General features: G+C 31.1%; 1 long non-coding RNA gene across 1 annotated transcript; it reads left to right on the top strand.

Moving 5' to 3' along the window:
- Positions 1-2,038: 2,038 nt before the first annotated feature.
- LOC127712035 (uncharacterized) lies at positions 2,039-15,729 on the top strand. The gene is made up of 5 exons (XR_007986925.1): positions 2,039-2,151; positions 6,132-6,195; positions 9,971-10,048; positions 10,828-10,945; positions 15,379-15,729. It is a non-coding gene; the product is annotated as an uncharacterized LOC127712035 (long non-coding RNA).
- The last annotated feature ends 299 nt before the right edge of the window (positions 15,730-16,028 follow it).

Raw genomic sequence — 16,028 nt, 5'->3', positions numbered from 1 at the left:
AAGATCAAACACATCAAACGAATAGAAAACAACTGTCATATACCTGACTTGGTACAGGCATTTTCAGTAGAAAATGATTAAACCTGGTTTTAAAGCTAGCTTAACCTCTCACTTGTATGACAGTCGCATAAATTTTCATTATATTGACAACAATATGTGAACAAATCAAACAGACATATTGGGTAAAACTGTCAAAAATAGGAATACAGCAGTCAACATCATGTTATAATCTTAGGCCGTGTTCACACCAAACGCCATGTACAGTAAACATGTTTACAATTAGTTTTATGTAATGTACACTGGTTTCACATTAAATTTGTTCACATCTATACACCTGGTTTAGCTAACTGTACATGCGATTTGTTCACACTTGCAACCTACATGTCATTTAAATGTTCATTACATAAAATCGAATTCAAATTTCTCGGATCACTTTTCTAGCAGTTATGAAAGCCCTTTTTATGATTCGCAGTACTTTAACTCAGAATAAAGTGGGGATCCAACCATATGTCCCCATTCAAAAGCATCGATCGTCCAAAAATGTAGGGTTCCAACAACCCCCAAGACCGGACCCACTAATTACGCAATAACAAACGTAGGCCTAGGTAGCTACGATTTGATTTTTTTTTTGGGGGGGGGGGAAGGGGCTAGGATGAAAACTTTTGTCCTGCATTTTTTTTAGTAGTAATCTCTGTCCTGCCTTTTTATTTTTCACTATATTCAGTTTATCTTGACTTTTGTCCCCCCTTGAAAATCAAAAAGTAGCTCCCTTACAGACGAAAGATTGAGATGTTTAGAATATTGCAACAACGAAGGATTACTGCATTTCTATTTTTTTATTATTATTATTTCTAAGTGAATTTGACCGGATCTGAGATACTAGCCAAACATTACAATTTACCGCACACGCTTTTTATTAATGCATTTTAATGAGTGAATCGTTAATTGAGTAAAGACCATTGGCAAATATTCATGCGTACGTCCAGTCGATTCAGGAAGAATGAGTTATGTGTTTGGCAATGATGCTTTTAGTCTTGATAAGGGGTGAATAAAGCTACCTTAAGTTGTTTTAACAAAGCAATATATCGAGTTTAGACAAATAATTCGGTAAAGAACTTTATCAATAATTGATATAAATATCAATTTTATTCAAAAAAACGTTTCTTCTTTAATTAAACATGGTAAATGATATGTTCTAAATACCTTGTTTTGTGTACACTTAACCCGCACAAGGCCTACATTGACTATCGACTGCATGTAGACAAAACTAGATTTAAACTACATGTAAGCATTGAGTTTTATCAATGGAAACGTAATTGTGTTTAGTTTACGTGTGAATTACACTGACACAACACCGAGTTTAGGTCAATGTGAACACGGCCTTAATCACTTTAAAAACAAACAACTATGTCAACAAAGAAAAACAAAATGGCATATAGACAAAGCACATCAGCAATAATGAAAGAGAAAAATACAAAAATGGCCATAGCACAACAACACATTGGCGGGATGACCATGAAGTATTATTTGTGAAGTTGATACGGAATATTTATCAACAAGGTCGTGGTATCTTCCGATGAAATATTTATTTTTAAAAGTACGACACATTCTTTGAAATCAACCTGGTTAATCAACTTTCTGCTAAGACACTGGTGACGTTTTATTAAGTCTAGGTTGCAGCTGCAAGCTCTTGAATACAGAATGAGCTGGGAAATTTTAATACCCCCTTTATTTTCATGTCCCCCTTTTTCATGTTGCAAATGACAAGTACTTATAAAAAGACGAAAACATAACATTTTTTCTTTTCACAAGATATCAATATGAAGTCAATATGTAATGATTTGAATCTTCATTTAAATATGTTTGTATTTCTTTCTTTTTAAATCCAAGTTGTAAACTAAAAATACCACCGGCGATATTATAATCTATTTTTAAATACATTATAACACTATAAGCTAATTGGTTACTGAAATTTGCATTTACCTTGAATAGTTGAATGATTACTTTGTACTACAATACAGATCTGACGTCAGTCGACTTTGAATAAAGAATACTGCAGAAACGTTTGATAATTAAGACAAAGACTTGAGCAAGGAAGTTTAAAATATAGTTATAGTATATTCTCACAAAATGGTGAACAGATTGTTCAAGGTAAGGAATAAGTGTCAATTAGACAGTAACCAACGACACAAACAACCAGCCTTCAACAATAGCCAGGTGTATATACAATATTTCAAGCTCTAACTTGTCAAGAGAATAAAATGGTGTGAAGAATTTTCACATGCAAACTATCAAACTCTGACAAAAATATCAAAATACGCCAAAAACGAAAAAAATATATGACATATACAACCACTAAAGATGTTTACCAGACTGAAAAAGAGATATAAGATTATTTATATACTTTACAATTTGAAACGGTTTCGTATATTGTACCTTTCATATACTTTTTTGAAGGTGAAAAACCCTACCAAAAAAATCGATATAATTGTTTATTTTGTATAGAGTAATGACACCGTTTAAGGTAAAACAAAATATTCAACTTATAGGTGATTGAAATCATCCTGATTAACAGGAAAAGTGTGATGGTTATCCTTTTTTCTTTAGTAGTCCAGCAGCTAAGTCCTATAAATTGGCCTAATTAATTACTTTATGTTTAAAGCATTAAACTTTGCACAGTGTAGTTATGTTGCTAATGATCATTATTGGATATGCAGCCACGAAAAAAAAAAAACCTAAATGGCCGCCAAATTAAAGATGGCCGACATAAGGTACTGGGAATACAATACCATACACTCAATGAGATCTACCAATATGCTAGAGTTCAGTACATATTCGCGTAGGGTATCAAATGAAGGCCCAGGGTATTAGCTTTCTAAAAAATATCAGGTTTTCAGCATTGTTGATTATTCTAGCAATTGAAAGTTATACCCCTTTACCCATGAAAAATCGACAAAATGCTAAAAAAAAATGTATTCGTTGTTTCCAAATACACAAAATATTAACACTCATTTAAAATTTTATGTATTTTGATAGTCATTGTTATAACTGAATATATTTGTTTGCATTTGACCTGTTTGAAGCAGTTTTTGTAGTAAGAATACCAGGAAGATGGGAAATTTTCAGATTTGAAGATTTTTCAATTTTTTTTCTATATTTGGCATTTTTTACCCAATTATCATTTTACTCACTATTTTGATTGTTATCATTTTATGACACAATGTTTAAGCTTTCTAATGAACACCAAAAACTGGGTAAATTTTAAAGAATAAAACCTTAAAATATGGAAAATATTACCCCTACCCAACTTATTTCAACTGAAAATCATGAATATCAAACACTGAACACCTTTAATCATTTCACTAAAGAATTATCTGGTATAAATCAGCAGTGTTTACATCCAAAAGATGAATATTCAGCCTCTGGCTCGCATAATGCCATTTCTGTTGCTTCAGTTTTGAAAAAGAGGGAAATTTTGGAATTATAGATTTTCCAGAACGTATCAAGTTTATCATTTTTATCTTTTTGAAATAAAAAAAAAATTTGAATCCCAAAACTTATACATTTCTTAAGTGAAATTAGGTATTTGGCGTCTTATAAGCTTGTTAGATCAAGTTTTATGTCAAACAAAATCTTATCAAAACGGAAAACAATACCATACCATTTCAAATTTGAAAATAAATATACAAATTTGACTGAGAATAGCTTGAAATCATAAAAATAAGTATTAATTTTGTTCAAATTTCTTTTATTTATATCCAATACTTATATCCAAGACATCCTAAATTGTTTAAAGCCATGTCTGTAACGGCAGAATATATAGACATGGCTCAATGAATCTGTAATGTATTGGAGTTCTATATAACACAAATCTTAAATTAATTCTGCAGCGTAAATCACAACAAAATTAGAAATAATGCCCTCCTTAAAAAAATTGTTGATTTATACACGCATGTATATGTTTAGAAGTGGGGTATTATAGTCCATTAATCTGCGATTTTATCAGTAGAATTGATCAAAGCTCTGCATGTACACATTTGAAAGCAAATACATTTCTGTCTTCATTGGGGCCAACAAATTTTATGTTAAAATAAGTATTCACTTACCATAAAGAAGAAGGGAAAAATGGAAGTTAACCGGGTAAAATTCGTAAAATACATTATGGCATTCATAAAAGCCAATACCTTTGGAGTAAACAAAAGTATGTTAATGTTAGATGGATATATATGACATTTTATTTTTAAATCAGGAAAATCTGCAAATCCGAAATTACCCTTTTTTTATTTTCACTGATAACAAAAACAAAATTTTGAACGATCTAGGTATCTTAAATATATGCACTTATTATTAAATTTATTCTTCCCTCAGGCAATTGCCGCAAGTTGACCTTATATTGCTTTATTGGCTATAATTTTGGGGTCCTTTTGTATCAGATAGCTGTTCAAGTGCTTCGGACTTTATACATTCTTGGCTTTCACATAGCTGGCTATGAGCGTTCCTGATGAAGGTAAATCCAGAAAAGCGTGGCGCATGAAATATATAAAGTGTTGTTTTCATTTTTTTAAGCCAAATAATTGTTTCGGTTGGTGTACTGAGAAACATTTGCTTGATGCCTTTATTCTTTTTGGCTTAAATTTTGGATGGGCAGGGGTGAGTTTTCCATTTGGTAAGATTTCATAATATCAGGTAATCGATAGCTTGGGTTTATGAAATATATGTTATATTCCTCCAAATCGGAAAGCCAATCATTTTGGACATACCATAAGTATTTTAATTTTAAAAGGATAAATATTACAAAATTTAAGAAGATCTGAATGGTCTGAAAATCCAAAATATTCCTTTTTCCCCGAAGTTGGCGACATTGATGTAGCCAAATGGTTTCCAAATATATCTGTTGAACATAGTTACTACTAACTCTTGCCAGATTATACTTTGGTTGAAGTATTTAAGTTGTGAATATTCACAGTTTCTAGTTAAAACTCTTGGGAGATATGGGTAATATTCTTCAATATATATAGCATTCATTAAAACTACCAATGTCTGGTGTTTAAATAAAGGCTTAAACATTCTTTTTTTTTCAATTGAGATCAACCGAACTGTTTTAGCAAAAGCAGATTGGTCATAAGTACCAAAAGTCGTTGACATTTGACCTTTTTGGAAATTTGATAATATGTTTACAATTCCCTCATATTCTGACTACAAATGGTGCTCTAAACTTAAGAAAAACCACGAAATATGTCCATTACTTCAATATTTATTAGAATACATCATATAATTAATTGTTTATTATATTTTGTTGTTTGTTAACAATTGAAAGAAGTATTTTTAGCATTTTTTTTCCCATTTTTTAATGGTCAAGGTGGGTATATCTTTCAATTTTGAGAATAATCGTGAACAACAAACATAAAAACCTGATAATATTTAGAAAGCTCATAACCTGGGCTTTCATTTGATAACCCACATATGTACTTAACTCATTAAGTGTATGGTATTGTATTCCCAGTACCTTATGTCGGCCATCGTTAATTTGGCGGCCATATTAGATTTTTGTCTTGGCTCTATATCCACAAATATTCATTAGCATCAGAACTAACACTGTGCAAAGTTTCATGCTTTTACCATAAGGTGATTAATTATTCTGATATCCGCTTGACTAAGCTCAATGTCATCATAAACATGTTAACAGAAGTGATTTCTTCGATTGAAAAAAACTAACATTTATATGTAAATGTCGAAATACCAAAAAAAAATCGATGTCATGGTTTATTAAAGTCGGTGAATATGTGTAAAAGGAAATGTTATGTGTAGTATTACATCAATCAGACAGCAAACCAATACAAATATTTAACCAGAAGAAGAATGTTTATGCTCGAGATAATATATATATCTTTAACAGTCTTAACCCATAGTTCTTACCTTCTTTGTCATTTGATTTTTGGTGGATAGTTGTCTCATTGACAATCATACGACATCTTCTTAGTTTTATATAGATGATATGTTTGTATACAAAAAGAACACTAGATAACATATGCCGTTGTTAACCTTGCAAATAAGCATTGCTAATAGAGACGGTTTAACCATATTTGATATACTTGCATTACAATTATCTAATGTGAAATTTTACTTTTCAGGAATTTTTAGACATTTCTGAAAATCCTCCACCAGGTATTTCTCCAGGTCCAATTGACGGTGACAGTAAGTTTACAACTAAGGCCGTGTTCACACCAAACGCTGCGTACTGCAAGCCTGTTTACAATTGGTTTCATGTAATGAACACTGGTTTGACATTAAATTTGTTCTCATCTGTACATCGGTTTTAATTACCTGTACATGAAAATTATTCACACCAGTAAACAATATTTACACGTAATTTACATTTTTATTACATAGAATTAAATTAAAGATTTCTCTGTGAACTTTTGTATCAGTTAGGCGCAGACCAATTCATACTTTTTTTCTATATTTTTGGGGGGTGGGGTGGGGGAGGGGAGATAAATTGATAAAATTCAATTTTGTTTTTGAAAGTAGAAAATTGTTTGAAACCATTTAAATTTTAAGGGTGGGGTTGATTCAACTTGGAGTTAAAAACAAATCCTCCTGTATGTTACTATAGGTGTAATACCAACAAATCATAGTACGTCACATCCGGTTGCATACGAAAAAGGGGTCGAAAAAAATATTCCCTTGAATTTGACAGTTGTACTACATTTCATTGCAGTAAAAAATTTCTGAGTCATAAACATATATCTTGGGTGTTTTAAGGCACCATTCTTTTTTTATTTGGTGTTTCAATAAAATATTTTGGAAACTTGAGATTACATGGTTACTAAATAAAGGCAACAGTAGTATACCGGTGTTCAAAAGTCATAAATCGTTTGAGAGAAAACAAATCCGGGTTACAAACCAAAATCGGGGGAAACACATCAACTATAAGAGGAAAACAAAGGAACAACAGGAACACCGAAGTGCAACTAAAGCTTTTAAACAGGAAAATAAGGGGTGAAAATTTGATTGGTTAACTTCCAGTGATGTTTATTATTTTATATGCAATGACATGTTATGTGAAAATTTGTCTGTAGTACTGGACAGGATAAAACTTTACTCATGCCAAGTAGTTCTTTATTTGAAACAAAGAAATTCTGCACAATTTTTTTAAAAGTGCAAATTTAACAAAGACTAATAGGGGAAAACAATGCTGGTATTACTCCTCTAAAATAGAGCTAACGTAGTTGCCTGGTTAAAGTAAATTTTGAAATCAGAATTTCTTAGGGCTTAGTTCTTTAAATCATTTGATTCAAGTGAACCTGGTCGAGTACTTGCTTTTGCTGTTCATGATATATCAGATAGATAGTTCTACAGAGGCTTAGGTAGACATACGCAGCTATACAAGTCAAAATAAGGATCGACAACTCTGTCACTTCATATCGGCTGGTAAAGGGTCGATGAGTTCTAACATTTAATTGTGTTCATTTATCATTACACTAGGTCAAATATCAATAACAATTTATCAACTAAAATTGGTAGAAAAAAATGAAATTGTCTAAAATCATCTGCATTGAGTTTTTGCTTACAATTTTAAAATCAAATGACAAATTTTACACACAGAATATAAAAAATATCGATGTATTTTCTATTGATATATTTATAAAAATAATAACGTTACAACATTTAAGAAGCTGAATATTAATATTATTTTTTTTCTTCACTATTATTGTTATATTATTTCATTCAGTGCTGTGATAGAATTTCATTTGAAAACACTTCTCGGGGGCTAAATATATCGTATATATATATATATATATATATATAAGAACTTTAAAACTCTGGAAATAACTTTGTACACGGGATGATTATAACAAGTATTGTTAACTTAGTTGGGCATACGTTTCTTGTGAATTACCTAAATAATTGTGAAAAGTGGACTTGTATCTACCCGTCTGTTACTTGTCATGCTAACCTGGTGTCATTACATCCAGAGACATAAAATAAGTCTCTGTTACATTTATGCCTTCCAGTATTACAGTTAAAATATGTTAAAATATGTATGGACTGTACAATTTTAGTTTTTTGGCTATTATAAAAATGTTTAAAACAAGTACTCTTTAGAAATTCGCCATTTAAATAATGAAAACAGCAAATTTTTAAATGAATTTTAAACACGATAAATGACACAGTTGCCATTATGAAAAAAATCCCAATATCGTCGAAAAATTCGTACTTTCAAATCAGCTAGGGACGTAGTTTGTATACGAATTAATTAATGCTGTTAAAAAAGCATGCACCACTAGACATATGTTTCAAGTATTACAACATAGCAGCAAAGTATTAATTTTGCTTAAGGAATTTGTAAAATTAATGTATAAGAAGACGTAGGTTTGTTATTTGTGCTACAGAACCAATTGACCGACGACGAGAAAAAGAGCCATGTTTACAATTGACCAGAGACGTAATTTAAACTGAAATTAAACTGTCAATGTCAACATTTTAAGAAAGTTTTATGTTCGAAGACGAAGGAAAGAGCAGCAAAAGATAGAAAACGGGTCCGATTAACGAAAAAAGTTAAGTTACTTTCAATTTCTATGGGACAAACTTACTACAAATGGCTGATTAACACGTCATCGAAGTCACGTTAGGTCTTATTTAGTTGGGTATGCTTAAAGTGTGTGTGTGTGTGTGTGTGTGTGTGTGTGTGTGTGTGTGTGTGTGTGTGTGTGGATGGAGGTGCAGTCTTCTGAAAGTGACAAGCAAAAAAAACCCAAAATAAAACAAAACATCTTTTCTATAGTCTAATAGTCTAGAAGTTAGTCAGTGTCCTCTTTGATAGTCGACCGAACTGCCATTGCAAAACGATGATTTGTTCGAATGAGGTAATTGTGTCTTGCATCAGACCTTCTACAAATCCATCAAAACATTGTTGCAAGTGTTATTCAACGTGCTAATTCCGACCGGACGGAGCCACGTAGTTATACATCCTACACAGTCGAAAGTTGAAACATGGATATAGCATAACGATCAACTAAATAATAAGAAACTATGAAATAAATTTAAAAAAAGTATATAATATGTATTAAAACAAAATATTAAACCTGCATATTTTATTTTTCAGTATTCAATTGGCAGGGCATGATATCAATTGTTTTAATAAAACTATATTCACACTGTGTAAATAAGATAGGTCAGAATATTTATGAATATATTTATTTACTTACAATAAAACGAACCAAAATTTTTTAAAATGCCTACTTCATTCCCTCATTTTTTGTTTTTTACCTTATTTGAACATAGGAAAACTACTGCCGCCTTATTTCATAACCAAAACAGAAGAAAAAACACAGTGATTTCTTGAAACCTTGTGTCTTGTCTGCTTTTATAATTAATATTTCAATATAAGTATTACTGTATGTATCATTTAAATGAAGTACTGACACGGATGAATGAAGTTGGAATTGGTGCATACTTTCCTATTATTATTATTAAACACTGTCATCTGATTACAAAATCAAAATAAAGATATGAATTATAATTGCCAATGAGTATCAACCAGTATTAAAATGAAGTGGATGTAAACTAGTATAGGTCACATGACGACTTTCAACAAATTGAATGAGAAAAACCCGTAGCGTATAGTCGGCTTTAACAGGCCCCGACATACTAAAATATGAATTAAATAAAAATGAAAAACTAACAGTCTAATTGATCATCATGAACCTTACTAACAAATGTGATAAACATGAAACAAGGACAACTACGGAATTACAGGCTCCTGACTTGGGACAGGCAAACAAACAATGTTTTGTTAAGACTTTAAATTGTTTAACATCCGTCTGATATCGGGGTCAAAATGTAGTTTTTGTTGTTGAGTTCTTATCTCATTGACGTATACACAAGTTTTTTATATGCTTGTAAATCATATATTTATTCATTTATTAGGACACTGATAATGATCTTAATAATAATTATTATCTTTCAGGACAGAAGTCCATACGCTGGAGGGGTATTTTGTGTACATATACGGTTTCGAAGTGATTATCCTTTCAAACCTCCTATGGTATATAAGTTTATTGTAATATTGTTATTTTATAGATTATTCATATCCCGATATTAGCAGGTAGTTTTTCATACCGATAGTTAGAATATTTGAATTTGAAATGTACCGGCCTACTAAATTCAAATGAGAAAAATAGATATAGTTTCCGAATATGAGTTATTAAGAATCATGTTTGTGAGATAGAAACCGTTCATTGTGAAAGATATAGAAACAACTTATTTATTAGTATTGATACCATTTAAAATATCTAACAAATAAGCATGAATTAAAGGCGAATTGGATACCATATTAACTGAATATACGTACATTTGAGTGTGAGAATATGGATGAAAAAAAATGACGCTGGACGATAATTCAAAAGCACGGAGTAATTGATGGATTGTGCATAGCTCCATTACAGAATTATAGTCCGCAATTTGTGATTTTGATAACGATGTAGTAGATTTTCTGACGATTTCCTTAAATAAATCGGACAATTTTCAATCCGAACTAAGGCCATTATAAAATAAAACTAAAATGTCGTTCTTTTTTTCAGTCCCATTCTAATTTTTTTTATAAATGACTATTTGTTTCAATTTTACTAGAGGTTTTCAACAAAAACGGAAAAAATTTAAATTGGACTCCCTCTCCCCAATATTTCAAAGAGTTGGATGAAAACCAAGTAGAGTTTTTGTATAATGGCTTTAAGAAAACATCAAGCAAATATATGAACTGATAATAAGAAACATTGCTTTTTAAATTAAGTTACTGCGATTTGATTGATTTTTTATGACTTTCAGATATCTTTGAAAACAAATATATACCATTTAAACATGTTGAATAGTGGTGAAAATTTTGGTCTTATTTGTGTAGATCATCTGCGGTCACATTGGTCGCCAGCGTCAAGAGTATCAGAAAGTAAGATTTTGTTTATTGTTTAAATTGTTTTTTTTTTTTTTATAGTTTGATAGGAAATCTAACAAAGATGTATAAAAAAATGTTAAACGTAAAGGAAACAATAAAGTAATAAAAAATCTGTATAAATTAATACAAATTTAAAGTAGACGATGAATTGTCGATATACCGTGATTAAATGTATACTGCGATTTCATTATCTTTTTTAATGATTTGCTTCCTGCTGCATTTTTCATCCATGACTCCATGGTTATAATGGAATAAGGCAATATTGTTCGTAATTGATTGACAGTGTTCAGTTTACCCGCTTTCATGTTACTGTATAGAATATCAGGCAGAAAAAGTATCACTTCTATTTCTTTGATTTTAAAGAAAAATGTTGGTTATTTATACACAACAAACTAAGGGAAAATAATCCGTTAAATTTGATTTTCCCAATTTCAAAAGAAGTAAATACCGATAACTTTTGACTCAACAACTAACCAACATCATAATATCTTAACCAGTCGATATTTGGAAAAAGACTCATTTTCTTAATCGTAGGAATGGAGAGCTGTGGAGGAGAAAAAACACCTTACCAGATCTGTCCGATGAACATTGATTCTCACTGTAATTACTTACGTTGCTTCGTTGTTATTTAAACAACATATGTATTACATTTTCTTTCAACAGATGATTGATATTTCTATGTAAACCAACTATGCTACTCTTCTTGCCGACTTGTTCCTTAATACGTATGTGGCAGATTTCATACTGTTTTTTAAAAAGAATGACGTCTCTAGAAGTCGTTTAATTATTTTGAGATTGTTTTGCTGTGTCTTTGACAGTAATTGAATATCTGTGTGGCAGACGGCCACTATAATGATCAAAATGTCGTAGTCATAATCTCACTATCTTTTCCTTGATGGTCATATTACCGAATACAACTTATCGCTGAATATTAACTTGGTACTTACAAATCCATAAGTGTCACTTGTAGAGGAGGAATTACTGTAACCCTTCTGAAGCACCTTCGGTCACCAATAGCTCTTTTGTAATGTGATTGCTTTGGCTTAAGTTTTCAGTGCTGTATTTTGTACTCTTTAATTTTCAATGAGAGACATTGGTTAATTATTCCCCTCTAATGATAACACAGATGGCAGCACAGTAGTTCAGGTCCAACACACACAGCATCTCTTTCCTATAGCCTATATAAAATTACACAGAGTGTTGATATTTGTTTACTAATAATAAGAAAGTTTTGTTCATTGAAATGCCATTAACCTGTTGTTGTGTACCTGGATGTTCTAACAGAGGTGGGCATCTTTTTCCAAAAGATGGGGAATTAAAAAAGAAATGGTTAAATGGAATCAAAAGAAACTCTTATGAAGAAAAACTTAAAGAATGGACACCAAGCAAAAACAGTGTTGCTTGCTATGAGCCTTTTTTGCAATGTGATTAAACATCAATTACATGTTTTGGTAAGTGTATATTGAAATTAAATATCCAAAAATTTTTCTATAATTCTAATTTAAATTTATAAAGGGAAGAATAAAAAGTAAAATAACAAAAAAAAAACGAGCTCCGAGGAAAATTCCAAACTGAAAGTCCATAATCAAATGGCAAATAAAAGCTCAAAACACATCAAACGAATGTATAACAACTGTTATATTCATGACTTGGTACAGGCATTTTCTTATGTAGAAAATGGTGGATTAAACCTGGTTTTATAACTAGCTAAACTCACTTGTATGACAGTCGCATAAAATTCCATTATATTGACAACAATGTGTGAACAAAACAAACAGACATAATAGGTAACAATGTCAGAACCTAGAATTTATACTTCAAGACCATCGTGTATTATTTATGAAGTTGATACGGAATATCAACAAGGTCTTGCTATCTTCCGATGAACTTTTTTAGAAAAAGGACGAGACGTTATTTGACATAAACCTGATTCATCAACTTTCTGCTCAGACACTGGTGACGTTTTACAAAATCTGAGTAGCAGCTGCACGCTCTTGTATAAAATTATATTATTTATTGCAATGGAAATGTAAAAAAGAATATTTTCTATTCTTATTTTGTTAACTTCAACAAAGATTTATTTGTAATGTGCCATCATTACACGTAGCATAATTTGTTAATTGTCAATGTTTATACAAATAATTTATTTTCACATTTCATACCCTGCTGTGATGATTTCTAATTTGTTTGTTTAATCTTTTAACTAAGCTGGATTAATGAAAACAGAAAGTATGATAATCAGATGAAAAAAATGTTTTTTTCAATATTAATAGTTAATTATGTGTTAATACTTGTAGGCATCAATGTTAGTAGAAAACAGTTAAAAAAAGGATCAGTTCCAAGCGTATTTTGTTGAAAAAGAAAATTATATACAAGCACCCCAACCAGATGGGATCGACTTGTTAAAAGAAACAAAACAAAATCTGAATAATCATTCACAGAAGAAAATGTTGAAACAAATTATCCATGTAATTCTGATATAGGACGAGAAGAATGTGTCGAGTCTACAACAGCACCCGTAGTACCTGATACAGAGTCAGATATATTATATACTGCTGTTCCACTGAATAAGGAAGTTAGCTGTCAACCCCGCCATGGGCATCCCTTGCAATAGAATATTTTAGGCATGATAATATGCAGGTGTATTGTTTTATACAGGGTTGACAAATTAAATTGATCTTAAAAATTTGTTTTGGCTTCACTGGGAGAGGGAATATACCACATAAACTACATGTAATATAGAGTGGACCAGATTAATGTTGAAAATCAATTTTTTTTTAACCCTTTTCAAGCTAAGAAGACACAAAACCAATTTTGAACTAAGTAGACTGTTTTGCATTTCTGAACATTCAGTGACAAACATATGGATCACATGGCTGAACTTTTTGTCGAGACAATGGAAAGAGTTTTGAGATTTGTGGCCAAGCCGAGATTCAATGCGCTTTTTTAGTCCATCTGATTTCAAGTTGAAGTGCCCCAGAAATATTATTCAGTATCTAATGTATATAATCATTAAAACTAGACTTAAAAAATACGGATTAGGGGTACCTGATGAGGAATGCCTTGGCTAAAAGCCTAAACCGAAACACCAGGTGTATCAAATAATAATAGCCTAGACATGTGATTATAATCATTTAAATCTATGAATAGATTGAAATAAATCAAACATTCATATGTACCAATACGGATCAATTAAGCCTCTACATGGTTCATTGGATTGGTTCAGGACACGTCGTATATTTAAAAATCAGTATACAAAATGTACTAATGCCCATTTGTTGACAACAACAATTTGATTGCTTTAAGATAAAAACTTACCTTTAGAGTGAATATTTATTCCCAGATTAAAACAGCCTACTTGGTTTTCATTAAAAATTTACGATCAACTCGACTTTTAGAAATCGATGAGCCATGTCGTTAAAATTCTTGTTCATTTCATGTCTCCATATTAATAGTGTATATGATGTTATTTATATGTATTTTATTTTGTTCAGTTATCTATTATTTGTATGTAATGGAGAGGACGTTTTAAGTTGCAAAACTTGTGTCTGATCCTATTGTCAATGTTTTTAGGACAATAAAATATGTTTAAACTACAAAATGTTTGTGTTTAATGTATCAAAGAATACATGCTGGCTGTCTTATCATATATACATAATATGTTGTTGGACCTGATCTACCACAGCGCCATCTGTAATTAAGTGGGAATAATCTTCACCAATGTTTCTCATTGTCTGTGTTGTTTCTACTGGAAACAATGTTTTCTATCATTTGTCCTGAAGCCCTTGTTTTAATTTTAATATTTTTCAATTTGGTCTAGTTTAGTTTTCGAGAATGTACTGTACCGATGGTTTAGAAATACGGGGATGTCATAGTGTTAGGTAAGACAAGGAAAGTAACAAATCAGCTGTTATACGTTGTATATTCACCTGATATGACTCGTCAACGTATTGAGCAGGAGATTCACCACGGGGGTCACTAGTGAAACAGAGACTACGGACTATTCTCTTTGGTTTATCTGTTTTTTCGACTTATGGTTTTCTATTATCCCCTTTGTTTCGTTAACATTTTCTCTCTCTCTCTCTCTTTCTTTGTGAGTCAAATGAGATACAAGAAATACGCAATGAGACAGCTACCCAATAACATACAAACTAAGACGTTCAGTATTGTTCAACATTCGATATTTACGTATAAACAGGTTTTATACCTAATTCGTGCTATAGATCGCCCCGGGTCTAATAAAGAAGTGAATAGATTTGACAGTTTGGACATAATATAACATTGAATAGTCCTTGCAGTACTAGATTGTTGGTTGTAACAACCATGTAACTGTGTTAAACCTATGCAAGCGCGTGGTGTTTATTTTGGAATATATATGAAATACAATGCTTTTTAACATTTGTTTATGATTTTATTTTCTATTTCAGTATTACTGAGTATAGTAGCGTTGTTAGCTTCTCCAAATCCTGAGTGTCGATTTAACAAAGAAGCTGCAGATTTATATAAACTAGATAGAAACAAATACAATGAAATAGCGGCGGAATGGACACGAAAATATGCCATGTAACATGGTCATCAGACATGTTATATAGATCGTTTTCCTTTAATTTTGTTTTACGAAATATAGACATAAGTTTTCGTTTTAGGACTTTTTACAAGTTATGAAATTTCTGTATCATGAGCGGAATATATTATTTTTTTGGTTAATTTTTAAAAAGTATATTTGCTTGTTTATTGTGATAAAATATCAATTATATGCATATAAAATTTAAGTTTCAACAAAAGTTTATCTTGTTTTTTTATTATTGGCTGTCGAGGGACTTGAATAACTTTTATTTATCTCGCCTTTAATCAATAACGTAGGTATTGCTTAAGTTTTATCATAGTTGAAAGGATTCGATATGCAGTTGTAAATTACTACAAGATAATGGTGAAATATGTCCCTTACAGCTTACATTTTTCTTCGAAAACCAATATTAATATGATTTTCGTAAAAGTATCAATTGGTTAAGAATTGATGCACATGGCTCTTTTACATGAAAATAGGGATGTGGAGTATACGTCAATGAGCCAACCA

Source organism: Mytilus californianus, unplaced genomic scaffold (assembly GCF_021869535.1).
Source record: "Mytilus californianus isolate M0D057914Y unplaced genomic scaffold, xbMytCali1.0.p SCAF_8, whole genome shotgun sequence".
Classification (NCBI taxonomy): domain Eukaryota; kingdom Metazoa; phylum Mollusca; class Bivalvia; order Mytilida; family Mytilidae; genus Mytilus; species Mytilus californianus.
The sequence above is the reverse complement of the archived record's forward strand: the minus strand, read 5'-3'. Positions and strand labels throughout refer to the sequence as shown.